The following is an 18,845-nucleotide window of genomic DNA, read 5'->3' as shown; positions in this document are numbered from 1 at the left end:
AATAGAGAATATATGCAACAAATATGATTTCACTGGAAAATACCCAAGTCTGTGACCCCCAAAAAGATAATTTACAATTGAGAACTGAAGTTGAGATGAGAACTGAAGTTGAGATGAGAACTGAAGGAAAATTGGATTTTATAAGCAGCAGGAATATAAGTTTAAATATTCTTCAGGGGCAGTGGGACAAAAGCCTCCCTAGCAGCTATGACTCTAGGACCCCAGAAGGAGGCAATCTTCTCTCCACTGAATCACGACTGATACAGGGCATAAGGATTTAGTCTTAAGCACTGAGAGAAGAGAGAGTCAGAGCCTTAATGTTTCTTAGGGAGAGGAGATTTTTGGGTCAGTCAAATTGTAATGATATTCATGTTCTTAGAACCACTAACTGCCTCATATATTATAGTGAAAAATAAAGAAAGCAAAGAATAAAGCCTCTTTTATGGAGAAAAAAAAGGTATATCCATAACTATAATTTAAACTGAAACCAAAATAAATGACCTTGATCCTATAGGCCCTTTGCTTCCTTCATGAATTTAAGAATACATTTCACTCTAATATCTAGAGTTACTGAAATCAAAGCATTTAAAAAACATTCATGACCTCCTTAAGATGAAGGCAGTATGGCTAAGAGGCCCAATAGGTCCCTCAAAACCATTATTCACTCAATCTGACTACTGGGCTTGATATCAACTTTCTGTGTGGCCTACTAGGAGTCATTACTGGCCTAGATGTAACTTTCTGGAAAAATATTATACCTAAAATAGCCTAAAATATTATACCTAAAATAGATCTTCAAAGATTTGAAAGGCTCTTACATTGAAAATGCTGTTTTAATTTCCAATGATGCAGAGAAACTGCAAATGAGGAATTTACATAAAGTATGAGGACTAAATCTCACCACATTGGAATTGCACTTATTAAAATGGATTACAAGGGACATGAAATAGCCCTCCTTGATGGTCTTCAAAATATTAATAATATTTTACCAAAAATAGCTTAAAAAGTGCAAGTGAAGGGAAAATGCCTGTAGAGGTCATACTGGTACTGTTGAATAATTTTTGATGAGGAGTGTCTTTGTGACAGCCATCTTGGGACATTCTCCAGCAAGACACTTTATAGCATGAATCCTGGAGACCCTGAAATGGGGGACGGGGGAGTGCAGTGGATTTAAAAGGTACTATAGCAGCAACAAGTTGTTTTTGAACTGAATAAAAAATCAGCACCAGTTTTCTTAGAGTATTTGTAAAAGACTGGTTCATATAATATGGAAGGTAAACGTTTAAAACATCTCGATGACTATATAGTCATAATAAAGAATAAAGACTTAGTGATAAAGACATCTAATTTCCAATCTCTGTGCTGCCCACTAGTCGTATGACTGGAGAAGCTACTTAACCTCTCTAAACCTTACTTCTCTCATTTGTAACATGAGATTTTACCCCTATGTCATAAGATTTTGCTTATCATAATGCTTGGCTGATCATAATAATAATTCAATAAGGGTATTTTATATATTATATTCACCTGCTTTCTTCCATGTATTATCAAAATAAGCACATAAATAATGTAATTCAAAATTGAAAAAGACACACAAATTATTAAAATATAATTGGGGTGATTTTATGAAGAAAGGGAATTATGTATGAGCCTCAATATAGCATTGTTCTTGAAATCCATTAATGGAACCTTCATATAAATAGATAGTCCTTTATTTCAAGATTCCTATGATACTTTAGTAATTAAAGTCCCTGAATAGAATGCAAGATGAATATAAAATCCTGTTTCAGAGAGCAAATAGTATGGAAAAATGTATTACTTTTCTAAGAATAATGATCCCATTTCTTTTAAAAATTAATTGTATATTGCCTATCTTAAAAACAAAGAAAAATTCTCTTTATACATTTCACACAGCATGTACTTTTCTTTAAATCCCGAAGTATATTATTAAGGTCTAAAGATAATACAGTGGTAGCGAAGCAGCAATCATCATTTAGCTTAAATGCTAAATATTTATAGAGTTTTATTTTAGCTAAATCTGCAAACTGCTGAACATAGACTCTTTGTGGATACAGCACGTTCAGGTTCTGACACCACTCTGCCCCATCTCTTACAGGAACGGGTTCAACTGGATAGAGCAACCCCAAGACAGTACATCAAGTTTCCACTGAGGATACCATGGGAAATGAAGAGACAGTTGTGTCCTAAATTTTGTCCTCACAGAAGTAATAGTAATAGCTACAGCCTTAGCAATTGAGGTATAATTTCATTAGTCTTAACCCGAAAGACAGTTTTTGTAATATAAAAAAAATGATATAAAAGATGTAAAAAATGTTAGTTTAGGGTATAGAATTGCTTGGAATGAACACTTGTCTTTATATCACAGTTTTGCATTTCTAAGCAGAAAGCACCTAGGATCCTTGCTTATCTTCTTCCTTCATTCCCTCGCTGGGAAACAAAAGTCTGTGTTGACTCATTACTACCCACAGCATCAATCAATCATATCTTCTTGTCCCAGCACAGAAATCTCCATGTGGTCTTGTGGAACTTGCTCGTCCCCCACCTTATGCTGCAGTTCTCTCCAACACACACTGCGGGCTCTACCCAACTCACAAAGCTTCTTGCCAACTCACAAAGCACAACTTCATAACTTGGCACACAGTGCTCAGTTGATTTGGCATGCCCTGCCCCCAATTCTGCTCTTTTCCCTAGAAAGCTCATACCTATGCTTTCTGACCCAATTCAAACTTCTTCAGTGAACTCTACCTGGTCTCCCTCAGGTAAAGTTAGCTGCTATATTTTCCACATTCCAATGTTCCTGTCACACACTGATCCTCTCTCTGAAAGAGTATGCATTTTATTAATGTAAGTTGTCTGTCTCCCCTCTGGGTATGCAGAAAACTCCTGATGGCTGAGAACAAGTCTTAGAAATTGTGTCCTTTCAACATCAATGAAGATCTATTTAGGAAGTCCATTTTTACAGAAAAGATATATAAATACCAGTAGGCTTATGTATGACATTATAAGACATAAAATTATATTGCTGAATGATTGAATGAACAAATGAAATAAGCTCTAAGGAAAAGAACAGAGAAAAGGAAAACTGTAATATACAACTGAAAAGAATGAATGAATATAGTATAAATAATGTCATCAGTAAAATATGTCCGTGGCAAAAGTGGCTGAGAAGCCTGGATAGAAAGTGATGCCTGGGACGCTTAGATGGTTCAGTCAGTGAAGCGTCCGACTTCAGTCCAACTTCAGCTCAGGTCATGATCTTGTGGTTCATGAGTTCCAGCCCTCCACTGGGCTCTGTGCTGACAGCTTGGAGCCTGGAGCTGGCTTCAGATTCTGTCTCCCTCTCTCTCTGCCCCCCTCCCCTCTTTCTCTCTCTCTCAAAAATAAATAAACATTTAAAAAAAAAACACAAAAAACAGAAAATGACACCTGACCAGAAGCTTTAAGAAGACCTAAGATCTCCACAGGGAAAAGTTACAGTGGGGAGAAGATAAAAGAGGCCAGAACACAAGGATTATTTTATTTGTACCATCAAGAAACACTGAAGCAGATGCATGAAAACACAGTGAATTTGGGAGAAAGACCCATGGTCCAGACTGGCCAAAGCCCAGGATGTATCTGTGTTCTCGAGAAGAGAAGGGCTGGACGGGGGAGTGGCAAGTGGTATGACCAGTAGGACACAGGGCACCTCTGGCTACACTATCTGGGCGTCAGTGACAGCCACCCTGGGGTTGCTTCTGTTTATTTTGTTTTCTTTAGTGACTGAGACACATGATAAAATCTGAGTCATAAGTATCACTGTGGCAGCCATACATGGGATAGAGTATACCAGTGTTTCTTTAAAAAAAAAAATTAACGTTTATTTATTTTTGAGAGACAGAGTGCGAGCAGGAGGGAGGCAGAGAGAGAGGAAAACACAGAATCTGAAGCAGGCTCTAGGCTCTGAGCTGTCAGCACAGAGCCCCCACACGGGACTCGAACTAATGAACTGTGAGATCATGACCTCAGTCAAAGTTGGACGCCTAACTGACTGAGCCACTCAGGTGCCCCAAGACCAGTGTTTCTTAAATTGTTTTGTAGAATGCTAGTCCCAGGGAGATGTAGTAGAACATATACACACACGTCTCCACTCATTCACTCACTCACTCACTCGCTCACTAACTCTGCTCAAATTACCATGGCAAACGCTAGGTCAAACAAACTATAAGACATGTCTTTACTGCTGGACTTTTCAGAACCTGTAATATGCTTGTGGAGATCACACAATTCCGAGGAAGACTGCACATATGGTTTTTCTACGTAATACTACAAATTCCTCTCCTTTGGCTTTGATGCCACCTCTTTTCTCCGGGTTCTCCTTCAGCTTCTTTGACTGCTCTTCCTCAGTTTTCTTTTAGAGGATGTTCTGCTACTCAGCCATTTTCTCTTCATTCCATGGAGACTTCATGAATGAGCTTTCTACTCCCTCAGACTAAACTCCCATGTTTTTCCTGACACCTTCTCTGCCTGCACTCTTCTCCTATAGTGAGGCAGGTGCCCCTCCTATGTGGGTTTACAGCACCCTTGGGATACTTCTATCATGGTCCCTGCCATGCTCTGATTATCTCCTCCAGATGCTCCATCCAGAATCTTTAAAGACTAGAACTTTTCCTTAACTCTTCCTTGAATACACAGCACATAAGACAGACGCTAACTCAGCAAAAGTTAGCTGGCCAACTGAAACTAAACACATGCTTTCCTAAGTCTTAAAAAGTTGCAATTAGAAACACACCACATTGGTCAAAGAAAGTTTCTTTAATCAGGAGTTCTCTATATATGCAACAAATATTTAAAGTCGTTGTTAAGCAAAGTTAAATAGAAACTGTCACAGAAACCTCTATGATAAATTCTTTTGTTTTTAATGTTGAGGGCTTTATGTGAGATGATCAAGAAAAGCCATATGTCATCCCCAGTATTCGCAACTTAGGACACAGGGATCCGATTTTATTCCCATCATTCAGGATAACAGTAATATCAATCAGTTAACCAAATACTTCATAAGTAATCCCTTCAAATGAAAATCTGTCTGAGTTTTACATTACTCATAAGCTCAAACCTTCTCCAATACCTCAGTTAAAATATCCCAGCTGTGGGAATAGTCCGACTGAAGGTTACGTGACAGATAACAAAAAAGTCACTTGCATGATATCTGTCTCATGTACCCTATTGGGGCAGGAAAGAGTTGCTCATTTAAATGTTGAAAAGAGCTCTCCTGTCAGGTCTGGAAGGAGGATGGGAAATATGGTCTTTTGATTTTAGGCACAGATACCTTATTCCTTGCTGTAGAGAAGTGGGAAAAAGAAGGGAGACCAAATAGACTAGGAAAAAGGCTCTAGGAAAGGATTTACTGTTTCTCCAGGGATGGTGAGCCTAGGAGTATTTTCCTGAAACGTTACCTTATCCCTACCCAAAGCTCCCAGGACAGAATAATCAAAACTTATCAGCAAGCTCAGTTGAGTCTAAGGTATCACTGAATCAGAGAACAAAGAAATCTCTAAGATTTAAGAACAAAGTAATTTGATAATTAGAGTGGGGCTGGTTCTGGCCACTAAGCAGCTAGAAACAAAGTATTTAGCAGTATCTGACAAAGCCAAAATTCTGAGACTACTGACCTTTCAATGTTGAGGGCGTCTCAACTGCCCACATCATCTGTCCTCTATTTACTCTGTAAGCCTTCTTTCTATCATTATTATTTATTATTATACCCTCTGTATGCTCCAGGAGCCACCACATAAAATTACCTGAAACTCCCAGGCACCTTGTACTAGAGATTCAACCATGTATCCCTAGTACCTAGCACAACTCTGGCACAAGGTATGCATAAAAAAAACATTTGCAGAAGAAATAAGTTCTCCTATATCCTGGAATCTAAGAGCGACAACGTTTACATCCATGGTCACAACCTCAATTCCTTGGTACAGTGATATATCTGTGTAAATTGATTTCCCATTATTAACAAAGTACTAAACTTTGCAAATAATCTACAACCTTTTCTACAAACGAGATGGGTTTTAATGCTTTCCCTAATAACATTAAACGAGAGCATAATTGTTCTCATTCATCTCCATCCCAATGCTGTCTCAAATGAGCAACAAGCAGCAGGAGATAAGGCTGAAGCTTGAAGAATTTTACATGGTCTATGCTGTAGCCCAAGGTGCATGGCCCACCTGAACTTCATCTGTCAGGACAGCTAAACAGAGCAGTATGGCTCCATCAGAGGACCACAGACTTCTAGCTTCCCTCTTTCTTCCCTCTGAGAACAAAGTCTTTAGAGACGGATAATAAGAAAGGCCCAAGAGGGCAGTGAGGTATATGTCAACATGGTACATTAAGCACAGAGCAACAGGGGGATAATCACCTATTGTTGCCTAGAGAGAAAGAACTGCCTCCCATTCACTGTAACCTAGGGAAACACAGACATGCAGACGTTAACAGGAGACACCGACATTACAAAGAAGTACCACTGTGACACAGGAGAGGGTCATGACAAAGGCACTTCAGGACTTGGCTTGGGATCCAGCACTTCCCCACTCCATCACTTTGCGCCCTTGTTATTTTTTATGACTTAAAATAACGTCCTTATTGTTCACCTTTCCTAATGGACACGAGGCAGGGCCTGTAACACTATGGTTTCTGGCACATAGTGGGCACATGACAGATATCTGCTAAATGCACATGCTCTTGTCTTCTCATACCTTTTGAGTATGAGAAGGAATTGTTGATTAAGCAAGAATTGCACTTATTTTCATAACCAGACTCCAAACTCACTGAGGGTGAGGATAATGTCTGATCTGTTTATTGCTGTATTCTCAGTTTGTACACACTGTACTCCTTAAACAAATGTTTGTTTGAAGAAATGAAGAATGAATGAATTCATATGCCTTATCTAGCTATATATTTGTTGGTAAATTTGAAATAGTTCACTTCTGATATAATTTTACTTCATTCATTCAAATCAGTGGTCTGATAACCACTAGGAGCCAAGCACACAGATGCTGAGAAAAAGGAGCTGTAATATTTCTGTCCACATGGAAGTCAAGGTCTAAATAAGAGAAAGATATAAACAAATTGTAACAGTAAGTTTGTTCAATTCAAAAAGAGGTTTGTGTATTTCAAACAGCTTCAATCAGAAAGTGTCCTAATCAGGAGGAAAGTCCTAACCAAGGAACATCCCAACTAACCTGTCTTTTCATGGTCATTACATTTGAGCAGAGACCACCCATAATTGTGTTTGCCAGACCACCATCCCCAAAGGCAAGAATTACACACCAGAGGCCCCCAAACAGGTAGCATTCCTGATCTAAATACTGCCAGAAAACCCAGTTTCAGACTCTTTGGTTGTCATTTAACTTTCTAAAAATTGCTGAAGAGAAAATGTTATGATGGTGATGAGCCTGTTCACTTCAGCCATCCCAATATCACACCAATTATAAAGCCTGCTATTTAAAATTTTTTTAATGTTTATTTTTATTTTTGAGAACAGAGAGACAGAGCATGAACGGGGGAGGGTCAGAGAGAGAGGGAGACACAGAATCCGAAGCAGGCTCCAGGCTCTGAGCTGTCAGCACAGAGCCCAACGCGGGGCTTGAACTCACGGACTGTGAGATCATGACCTGAGCCAAAGTCAGACGCTTAACCAACTGAGCCACCCAGGCACCCCTAAAGACTACTATTTAAAAGAAAGCCCTTCATTTAGCCAATTTATACAATTTTTAGTATTACATAAGCAGATGTGCCATTAGACTTTGAATTCGTGAATTAAGTTGTATATAAGTATCATGAGAGCCTTTAAAGTTCACATATTTCTGGGTCTCTCAAATCCTAGAACAGCAAATGCCTTTATAAACAATTTTCTGTACTATTTGTTAAACTACATATGTATTCTTTCTTTCTTTCTTTCTTTCTTTCTTTCTTTCTTTCTTTCTTTATTTTTATATATTTTTAATTTTATTTTTAATTTTTTTAAATTTACATTCCAATTAGCATATAGTGCAACAATGATTTCAGGAGTAGATTCCTTAGTGCCTCTTACCCATTCAGGCCATCCCCCTCCCACAACCCCTCTTGTAACCCTCAGTTTGTTCTCCATATTTATGAGTCTCTTCTGTTTTGTCCCCCTCCATGTTTTTGTATTAGTTTTGTTTCCCTTCCCTTATGTTCATCTGTTTTGTCTCTTAAAGTCCTCATATGAGTGAAGTCGTATGATACTCGTCTTTCTCTGACTGACCAATTTCGCTTAGCATAATACCCTCCAGTTCCATCCATATAGTTACAAGTGGCAAGATTTCATTCCTTATGATTGCCGAATAATATTCCATTGTGTATATATATATATATATATATATATATATATATATATATATATATACCACCTCTTCTTTATCCATTCAGCCATCAGTGGACATTTGGGCTCTTTCCATACTTTGGCTATTGTTGATAGTGCTGCTATGAACATGGGGGTACATGTGTCCCTTCGAAACAGCACACCTGTATCCCTTGGATAAATGCCTAGTAGTGCAATTGCTGGGTCGTAGCATAGTTCTATTTTTAGTTTTTTGAGGAACCTCCATACTGTTTTCCAGAGTGGCTGCACCAGATTGCATTCTCAACATATGTATTTTTTAAAGTTTATTTATTTTGAGAGAGACAGAGACAGTGCAAGTGGGGGAAGGGCAGAGAGAGAGGAAGGGAGAGAATCCCAAGCAGGCTCCATGTCCAGTGCAGAGGCTGACACAGGGCTCTAATTCACGAAACTCTGAGATCATGACCCGAGCTGAAACCAAGAGTCTGTCACTTAACCTCTACTGAGCCACCCAGGTGTCCCTAAACTATATTTTTAAAATCATATTTTCCAGGGGGCACCTGGGTGGCTCAGTAGATTGAGCATCTGACTTCAGCTCAGGTCATGATCTCATGGTTGATCTCATCATGATCTCTGGAGCCTGCTTTGGATTCTGTGTCTACCTATCTCTCTGCCCCTCCCCTACTCACTCTCTTTCAAAAATGAATAAACGTTAAAATTTTTTTTTAATTATATTTTCCCAATTACAAAATATAGCTTCCATTGCTAATGATATCACGATCCAATATCTAATTCTGTTAAGGAACATACTGTAAGTGCTTACTTTAGTACTTTGTCCAGAAATGTCAACCACTTTAAAATGCATAAGTGTATCATAAAATTAAAATCATATGTATTCAGCATTGGACAATATTTACCACTTGTTCTATTTACCTACCACTGTGTAATAAGCCATCTCCAAACCTAGTGACCTAAAATAAGTAGTTATTTGTGGACTGGACCTGTGGATTCAATGTGTACTGACATAGTTGTGTGGGCTGGGTTTGTGGACTGAATGGGGACTGATATGGTTTGTGGGCTGTTAACAGAGACATCAGTTCTCTCTCTGTCTCTCCTGTAATTGCAGGAGATGGTTGCAGCCATGTGAAGGTTCAAATAGGCTAGGTGTCCAAAATGGCTTACTCTCATGACTGGCAGTTCGTGTTGACTGTTGTGTGGAGTGCCTATCTCCAAATGATGTGTGATCTTCCCAGCATGGGTCCAAAAGACACAAACAAAAGCTACAAAGTTTCTTATGACCTAGCCTCTGAGCTTCTAGAATATTACCTCTGCTGTATTCCATTATTGATTGGTCAAGCAAGTCACTGTAGCCAAGCCAGATTCAAAGGAAGGGAAGGTAGACTCTACTTGTGGATGTAAAGAGCAGCATGTGCATACAAGAAGGGAAAAAACTAATGGCAGCCATATTGAAAACATTACAACACCAATATTCTAACTAACACACATTACATTTTAGATGAATGATTCTAGGTTTCTTCGTTTTGTTCCAAAATATCAAGTTAGGCATGGAAATACTGAATGATAATGTAAGTACTATTAAAAAAATTCTGCAGAAAAATCACACTTCATGCCTGGGACCAGTTCAATCCATCACATCAATGTAACTCTACCCTTATAACCCTAAATACAGTGAAAGAGAATTTAACTCCACAAAATACTTTTGTCCATTTTCCTATAGGATAATTTACCTATCCAATACATTTGTCAAAAGTATGAAATCCAATTTGTTTTAAGTTTTTGTCTCTTACTCTCAAATCCTAAGGAAATTCAGGGAACCAATCATCATGTTCTAGAATGCCTGAACCATAAGTCCTATTTTAAAATTAGGAACATCATTTGATATGCCAGAAAAGTATTCCTAACCAGAGAACTGAAAACTTTCTTTGCTAATAATTTTAAGAATGCTGACTAACTCATGAGCGTAGTTGCACAGAGGATTAAAAAAGGAGGCACTCGGCCAAACGGGTTGATGACCATCAAAAATAATTTTCACAGAAAAGAAAAAGAGAGAAAGAAAGGGAGAAAATGTTGCTGTCAGTCCCTGAAAGGGAAGTTATTTTTCAAATGGTCTGATTTTCCCTTTTACAAAGGGAAATCTATCTTATTGTGATAGAATAAGAATGTTCAATTTCATGAAGGTGTATTTTCTGAGCCAAATAAAATATAATAGTCTCAAAGCCATTTATCTTAAATAATTTGCAAGGCATATAAAATTCCAAGAAATATGTGTAGAAACAATAAAAGATTTACTAATTCCAAAACCAAATTAAAGATGTTTTCAAATAGTGGCAATGAACCATACCCTTTAGTCCCCATAGGCACAAAAGCTGGTGAGATTTCGAAAAATAAAAAATAAAAGCAAATTACAATGTTTTCTCTAAAGCCATAATAAAGTTTTAAAATGTTATTAAATTTAATTTTAATCTCTTTCTCTTTTCTAGATATAAAACTACTCTAGGGATGCCTGGGTGGCTCAGTTGGTTAAACATCTGACTTTTGGTTTCAGCTCAGGTCATGATCTCATGGTTGCGTGAGTTTGAGCCTGGCATCAGGCCCCTCGTTGACAGCGCAGAGCCTGCTTGGGATTCTCTCTCTCCCTCTCTCTTTGGCCCTCCCCTGTTCACATGGCCTCGCTCTCTCTAAAATAAATAAATAAATAAATAGATAGATAAATAAATAAATAAATAAATAAATAAATAAACAAACAAACAAACTACTTTAAATCTCTAAATCTACTAGCTACTCTTCCTGTCTCCATGTGGAACATCACCATATTCTGAAGTGCCCCTTCCAAGCATCCCAGGTTCATCTGGACTCCTCCCTATTCTTCATCACCTACAGGTAGGACGTGTCTAAACCGTTTCAATACCATTTCAAAGGTGTCTTTCACCTATGTTCTTACTTTCAAGTCCAATGGCCACCCAGTGTGAGCTCCCTGTCTAGCACAGCTGACTCAAGCATGCCTCCTGACTGGGTCTCCCTGCCTCCAGTACTGCCTCCTTTCATTCACCTTTGAGTGTATCTTCAGAGCAGCCTTTCCAATAGAGAGCTGATCATGTCACCCCTACTCAAAATAAAACACACCACACAAAACAACATGCTTCCAGGATTCCTACCAAATCAGTCCCGGCCTGTTGCCACTCCAGCCAGACTTCAACGTGCATCCTCAGACTTAGTCATGGCAGACAGGCCACCTTATGGGATCCTTAGCTACTATCTCTCTCATTCTGCCCCTGTGGTTACATCTGCCTAGCATGCCCTCCTCCATAATTCTCAAAGCTCAACTGAAATACCACCCTCTCTCTCTCTGGCATTTCCTGGAATGAGTTTACCCACCCCCTTCCTGATTCAGCAGATTTGCTTCTGCATCTGTCTCTAGGTTTTTTGTGAATGCCTCATAATGTGTTCATGAGGACTGCAAGCCGATTCTTGCCCTTAAAAGACCCCTTTCTGTTCTCAACCAAGGCTACAAAAATCCTATACAATGTTCCTGTAGCTGGGGAAATTCTTCTTGCCTCTTCCTCCTCTTAGTATCCACTTCTCACTCCTCCTCTTCACCTGTAATGAATTAACTCTTCTTTTTCCTTCAACATCAAGCTTACACTGCATCCACATGATGCACCAGCTGGGTGCTCTGGTGATATTTGTATATAGTTTTCAAATTGCTACATTGGTATACCATCCCCAAAGCCTCCAGATAAATTCAGCAGTGCCTTATGCCCAGGGACTCTGAGACATCCCACTCCGTCTGGCCTTAGAGACCCAGGGTCTCAAGGCATGGTGGCAAAAGAAAGTGCAAAGTGCATGAGTTTGCTAAACCCACCAAAAAACCTGAACTACCAGAGGAGCTGGGATAGGAAGATTCATGAAGAAAATTAACAAAATATAAACAACATAAAAGACTTGCTGTTACTTTTAACCACTGGCAATTACTTGCATCTTCATATTTGTAAGAACTAATCTGGCTATTCCCACAAACAAGGCTAGAGAGACAGCTGTGATCTTGAAAGTTATGTAAGCTAACTGGGTTTCTAAGTGGTGTTCAAAAAGCAGACTTTCTGGAATAACTTTCTAATTTGTCCAGGTGCTTTCCGTGTTGAACATCACAAATGATGAAGTAAGATGTGAAACCTTCAGTAGTAAATAATTATAAAAATAATTCCTTTTGAACCTAATGTTGACAAAATGGATATTTATGAGAATGTGCCTTATCTCAGTGAGTGTTTTGGCTCTATGTGTCTAAGACAATAAAAACCCAAGGTCCATAATTGCAGATGATTTTTGTTCCTAAGTGTACTGTACTAACTTGCACTTGAGACATTACACATAAAGATATCTACCTCAGATATAGTTTAGGGTGGTCAAGAAGACCTTTTAGAAAAAGGACTATAGCGATAAGGAGGGGAGAGGTCTGCCAGTGTGCCTAGAGCATCTCTAAGCCTAAAACCCCTGGGAAAATGAATACTTCCTTTTGAGCTTGTTTCAACAAGCCTTGGTTTGAAGCCAAATTAAGGAATCCCTCCCACGCCCACACAAAAGAAGTCTTGCTCCCCACAAGAGGTGGTCTCCTCCAACACCTAAGCAGAGGAAAAAGTCCAGGAACGGTAGGAGAGAAGGGAGATAAGGAGAGATACTTGGACAAGTGATGAGAAATGACTCCCAATGCACTGCCCTGTGGCAGGCCTGACAAGCCCTTGCCCCGAGGCAGACTGACCTCTCCATAGCCTGGGAAACAGAACTGCTTTGTACAAACCTAACACAGTGGTCTATGCCACATGAGCCTGTAAATAGGGATGCTTCCCTAACTAAATGGAGGTGTTAACTAGTCAGGGAGTGTAAGATTTTCTGCTTTTATCAGCTTCCAGGCAGATAATTAATCTAGAGATATTACATACAAGAAGTTATCCCAACAGACCCAGACAGCTATGATAAATTATTGCTTTTAAAATGTGAAAAAACACAAAGAACATCACTCCCACCCTAACAAGAAAAATAAAAAGAGCTGGATAATCTACATCATTGTTTTGAACCCAAGGTCATGGGACATTTTGTGAGCTTAGGTCACCAGACAAGCAGGTGAACTAAATGCCACAGAAGTGGAAGATAAGAACTGCTTCCCCTTTGCCTCAGCACAGAGGAAGTGACAGCTGTCACCTAAGTGAGTAGGAAGAAAACAAGTACAATGTTAAAGCGTTCTTAAAGGCCCATTGTGTGTTCTGGGGATAGCTCAGATTAGAATCATGGGGACCCAAGTACCTTAGAAGTCCACACCAATCACAGCTTCTTTTCCATTGGCTCCACCATGTGCTCATGAGAAAGATTAGGGGCAGGCTAGGACTTATCTGTGTTCTGGTCCTTGCATGATTACAAGGTGGTGATGGGCCACCACCAGGGAATAAGCACAACACCACCATGGCCACAGTCCCTTCTGATGCCGGAAACAAATGCCTCTTCTCTGCCATGTTTTGTATCTTATCTCTGTCAGGAGGCAAAGCCATCTGCTGCTGGGGCTGAGGCAGGAAACCCTGGTACACCCTGGTCTCAGGAAAGGGCTCTGTCTCTGGGGAAGAACGGAACCTTGCCCACACCCTGCACCCTGCACTGACTTAAAGGGGAGGTACTCTTGGACTTGCTTTTGCCCAGGGTCTACAATGAGGTGCACAAGAGGTCTGCTGCTGTCGGAAGAGGAGCAGAAACCTCACTTATGCCCCAAACTTTCCACTGACACGAGGCCAAGTTCAGCCACCAGACCTTCTAGACCTGTGCTGTAAAAAATAACTTTCTGCGATGACAGAATTATTTTACAGCTCTGCTGTTCAATAGAGTAGCCACAAGCCACATGTCCTATTAGTCACCTTTAATTTTAATTAAACTACAATTCACTGTAGTTACAATTAATTGCAATTACATTTTATTTTATTTTTTATTTTAGAAACAGAGAGAGAGTGAGAGTGAGCAAGCATCAGTTGGGGAGGGGCAGAGGGAGAGAGAGAATCTTAAGCAGGCTCCACACTCAGTGCAGAGCCCAACATGGGGCTCGATCCCACAACCCCGGAATCATGACCTGAGCCAAAATCAAGAGTTGGATGCTCCACTGACTGATCCACCCAGGTGTCCCTACAATTACATTTTAAATAGCCAATGTAGCTAGTGCCCAGGTCACTGCAGCTCTAGACCTGAACTAAGGCAGAAGCAGAAGTTGCCCACCACTTGGTAAGAGCAGGAATGCTGAGAAAGCTCTATCTCAGAAGCTCAGGCGCATAGCACCTGCCTCATCCTAAAGCTAGAGGAAGAGAGGCAAGAGTCCTCTGCCCCACTCACATCTCATGCTGAGTAACAAGCACCAGCAGATTACAACCAGTAGAGGTGCAAAGGTGGAGAGGAAGAGAGGGAGAGACAGGGAGAGAAGGTGACCTCTTCTGTGGCAAAGGCATACGGGGTCTGTCAGCAGAGTAGAATTACTGCAGAAAACTCCTGACCATCCAGACCATCCACTAAGAACATGGAAACAGCAGCCCACCATGGGAGGAGCTTAAAAGCTATGGTAACTATAGCAACAAGAGACCCAAAATTAGTTCAACTCTTGACTAGATTACCTCAATCCCTCACATTAATGATCTGTCTGAAAAAGAGGTGTGCCTATTCCCAGGTATAAATAATATTTGCATTGGTCTCTACTATTCTTTTACACACAGTAATAGGCACTGAATCAAAATTTTGTGTGACACACAAAAAGCAACCCCCCTAAACCCATTATCAACAACACATTATCAGGCAACACAGCAAGATTGAAAGATGGTCCAGATGGTGAACTGATCAGATAATTTAAAATAACTATAATTAATATTTTAAGAATCCAGTGAAAAGGTGGACAACATGTACAAACAAATGGGCAACTTTAACAGAGACATGGAAATGACTTTTTAAAAGCCAAATGGAAATATTGGAAGTGAAAAACATGGTATCAAAGATTAACTCCTTTGGGGCACCTCGGTTAAGCTTCTGACTTTGGCTCAGGTCATGATCTCATGGTTTGCGGGTTCGAGCCCTGCACTGGGCTCTGTGCTGACAGCTCAGAGCCTGGAGTCTGCTTAAGATTCTGTGTCTCCCTCTCTCTGCCCCTCTCCCGCTCATGCTCTGTCTCTCTCTGTCTCTCAAAAAGAAATAAACAAATTAAAAAGTAAACAAATAAAAGATGAACTCCTTCAATAGGCAGACTGGGGACAACAGAGGAAAGATTCAGTGGAACTGAAAATATCTGAACGGAAAATAGAAACACAAAGACAAGAAGAAAAACACTGTGATCTGTGATCAAAAAGCAAAAAGCAAACCTAGCAAAACAAAAACAGAAGAGAACTACCAAGAGCTATGGGACAACAACAAACAATCTAACATATATACTTGACATCCCTTAAGAAAAAGAAAGAAAGAAAGGGACCAAAGAAATAATAATAATAAAAAAATAGCTGAGAATTTTTCCAAAATGTAACTATTAATAACAAATATAGATACAAGCAGGATGGATACATCTAGCACAACAGAGTGTAAGTGCTGAAAACCAAAAATAAGGAGAATATACAATATATTGGAGGAAATGGATAAAAAGAAATCAAAAAAGGAAATTAAGTCTTGGACTTAAGCTGTGGCCTCCCCATAAGAGACCAATGACTGTTTAGCCTTTTAGTAAAATGTGGATTGTAGCAAAGCTGTCTCCCACACTTGCAGCCCTTACTGGACCATATAAACAATACTTGAGTGAAAGGATTTTGTGTTCCTTCACGAAGGCATCCATGCAGTAACCATGGAATATAAATCTGAGGATGCAGGCATGGCATGGCATTTTGTGCAGACTCACCAAAACTTCTCAAAGACGTAGCCTGCTGAATAATATAGTTTTTGTTGTAACAGAATTAAAATTATCTTTTGAAATAAGTCAAAAATGCCCGGAATTAGAGCTATCTGAATACCAAACGTAATGGGAGTACAAAACTGAAACTGAAATGTGTTATGGACCAAATGTAATGACATCATCTTTGCATTTGTTCCTATAAAACCCCAATAAGACTGGGAAAATAAAGACTTGCACAGCTTGCTCCTCTACAACTGTTTTTAAAAGTATCTTTTGGTTTTTGATATTAATTAGATTGCCTCAGCAGATAATCTTAGCTTTTGGAAAGTTGTGCTAATATGCAGAGGATATCTGTATCTATTTAATGCTTAGGAAATACAATTTCAAAACTAAAGCTGCCTGTTATAAAACACAAATAATGCATGAAAAAGAATTTAAAGAAGAGTTTGAGGCAAAACCTGAAAGGCTCGTATCTATTTAGCCTGTTCTTTGGGGTACTCTACTGTTCGTAGGGAATACTGTCTAAAATCCTGGGTGCTTCTGTTTGAGGCACTGTCGGGTGTTCCCTTAATCAAAGGGTCGGATTTGTTTTCTTTTTCTGCAGTTAGTGCTTGAGAGCTGCTAGAAGGTACCACCTGCACCTGGACACCTTGAGGCAGTTTCAGGATCCTAGAGTCAAGGCTCAAATATTCAAATGAACATGAGGCTTTTAAATTTGGGGTCATTACTGCAGTTTGTTTAGTTTAAAAATATATGGAAAGTACACTAGTCAGTAGAATGAAAATAGTTAAGCAAATAAAAGGCAAATGTGTGTAGTAGGTAAGGGGGTGGTCTCTGTAGCCAATCTGTTTGTGTTCCCATCTCAGCTCTGATACTTACTTGCTTGTGCCTCAGTTTCTCATTTTTTAAAAAGGAACCATAATAATACCTACCTTAAAAAGCCCTAAAAATTTTTTCAAATTTACTAACAAATTGTTATGAGCTCTTAATAAACAAATTGTTATGAGGCTTCTTAAATGAATTAATGTGAAGGCCCAGACTAGTACCTGGCATGTGATTGGTGGTCTTTGTATTTATTATAATTCTTTCTATTAGTGTCATTAATAAACTTTATATTAAAACAAAGTAAAAATGGATTAGTTGAATTGGAAATATCATACTTTCTTGAAAAACCCAAAAGACTTTTTTTTTCCTGCTGTGACTTAAACAGACTCTTCTGTGGTATAATCGTGTTTATTGTGGGTCATCATGTGGAATAATATAATATGTTCCCATAATGCCCAGAATTGGTTAACGTCACCAGTTTTGATGAGAGGGACCAGGATTCCTTTGCTGGTATACCGGCATCTTTAAAACACATTATTAACATTACTATAAAAACTATACACATATAAGATAATTTCCTAAACTGAACTAAAAACAACTTAAATATCTTTAATAGTACTAATTGTAAAAAAAAAAATATTTTGACTATGCACATTTAAGTCATATTATGAGCAGTCATATTTGCCTCATCCTTTATTGTTTACGAAGTAATTGTATATTCCATAAGTACTCCAATTACTAATATTCATATAATATAAATATGATGTTATAAACCAGAACAAGAAACCCGCTATGGATTTGCTTTAATGAGTAGAGAAACTGCCCGTGTCCTCCACCAGAAAGACAAGAAGAGTTATTTTCTTAATAGGACCTCAGAGGGTATCTTTTATGGCCTACAGAACTGGAATGGAAGGCTAGAATATTATTATACTGGAAAGGATTTTATTATTATGTGTTTTCTCTAAAGTTTTTATTTTATAGTTAAGGTAAAAAGTGAAATCCAGGAAAGGCCTAAATTAGAATTGCTCTTAGGGGATTAAGCATGTCCTTAAAAGCTGGAAAAATATGTCATTTATATACAAACCATAAGCACTGTTAAAAGGCCAGACCAAAAAAGAACAGCATAAGAAATAATGCAGTGACAAGACAGGTACAGCAAAATCCAGAACTATTTAAAACATCAAATTTCCAAGTGGAAAGTTCATAGAAAGTATCTATCTGTGCCCTAAACAGAATAGTGAGCTAAGAAATGTAGCTGGATACAGGGTGAGCTGTTCATGGTCTTTAATATGGCAGGTGACTTAGATGCTTGAGTTTGGGGAGCCATATGTAACAGAATGAACAGTCCAGAGAGAGGTGTTGACAAGCAAAAGAACACAGGGCACCCTTGGAAAAGATTGGAAGGCAGCACCAGGCACACCCTGTGAAGCAGCGAGTTGTCCTTTCCAGTTTTCAGCCCCTACCAATAACTCACATTATTTTCAACATCTTTCTTGCAAATGTACTTGCTCATATGTATTAATTAGTGGTCACAGACTTACAGACAAGCCTCTAATTCAAGAATGTTCTTGTTACTGGCAAATGCTCTGCAAGATAGCATCTTTTATACTTTTTAGTATTAAAATGTTGCTATCTATTTATTTGGCACTTTGCAAATTATAACTCCTATTCCTCCTAAACACATTCACAACTCAAAGAATGGGGAAACTTTTGGAGTTTGGACTTTTGTTTCTTTCATTGTTTTTTCTTTTA

General features: G+C 38.9%; 1 protein-coding gene across 5 annotated transcripts in view; it reads right to left on the bottom strand.

The window, feature by feature from the left end:
* PRDM5 (PR/SET domain 5) overlaps positions 1-18,845 on the bottom strand; it is a 206,874-nt gene that overhangs the window by 31,058 nt on the left and 156,971 nt on the right. The gene's annotated exons all lie outside the window — the stretch shown is intronic.

Source organism: Panthera pardus, unplaced genomic scaffold (assembly GCF_024362965.1).
Source record: "Panthera pardus isolate Hobbes unplaced genomic scaffold, ASM2436296v1 HiC_scaffold_13, whole genome shotgun sequence".
Lineage (NCBI taxonomy): Eukaryota > Metazoa > Chordata > Mammalia > Carnivora > Felidae > Panthera > Panthera pardus.
The sequence above is the reverse complement of the archived record's forward strand: the minus strand, read 5'-3'. Positions and strand labels throughout refer to the sequence as shown.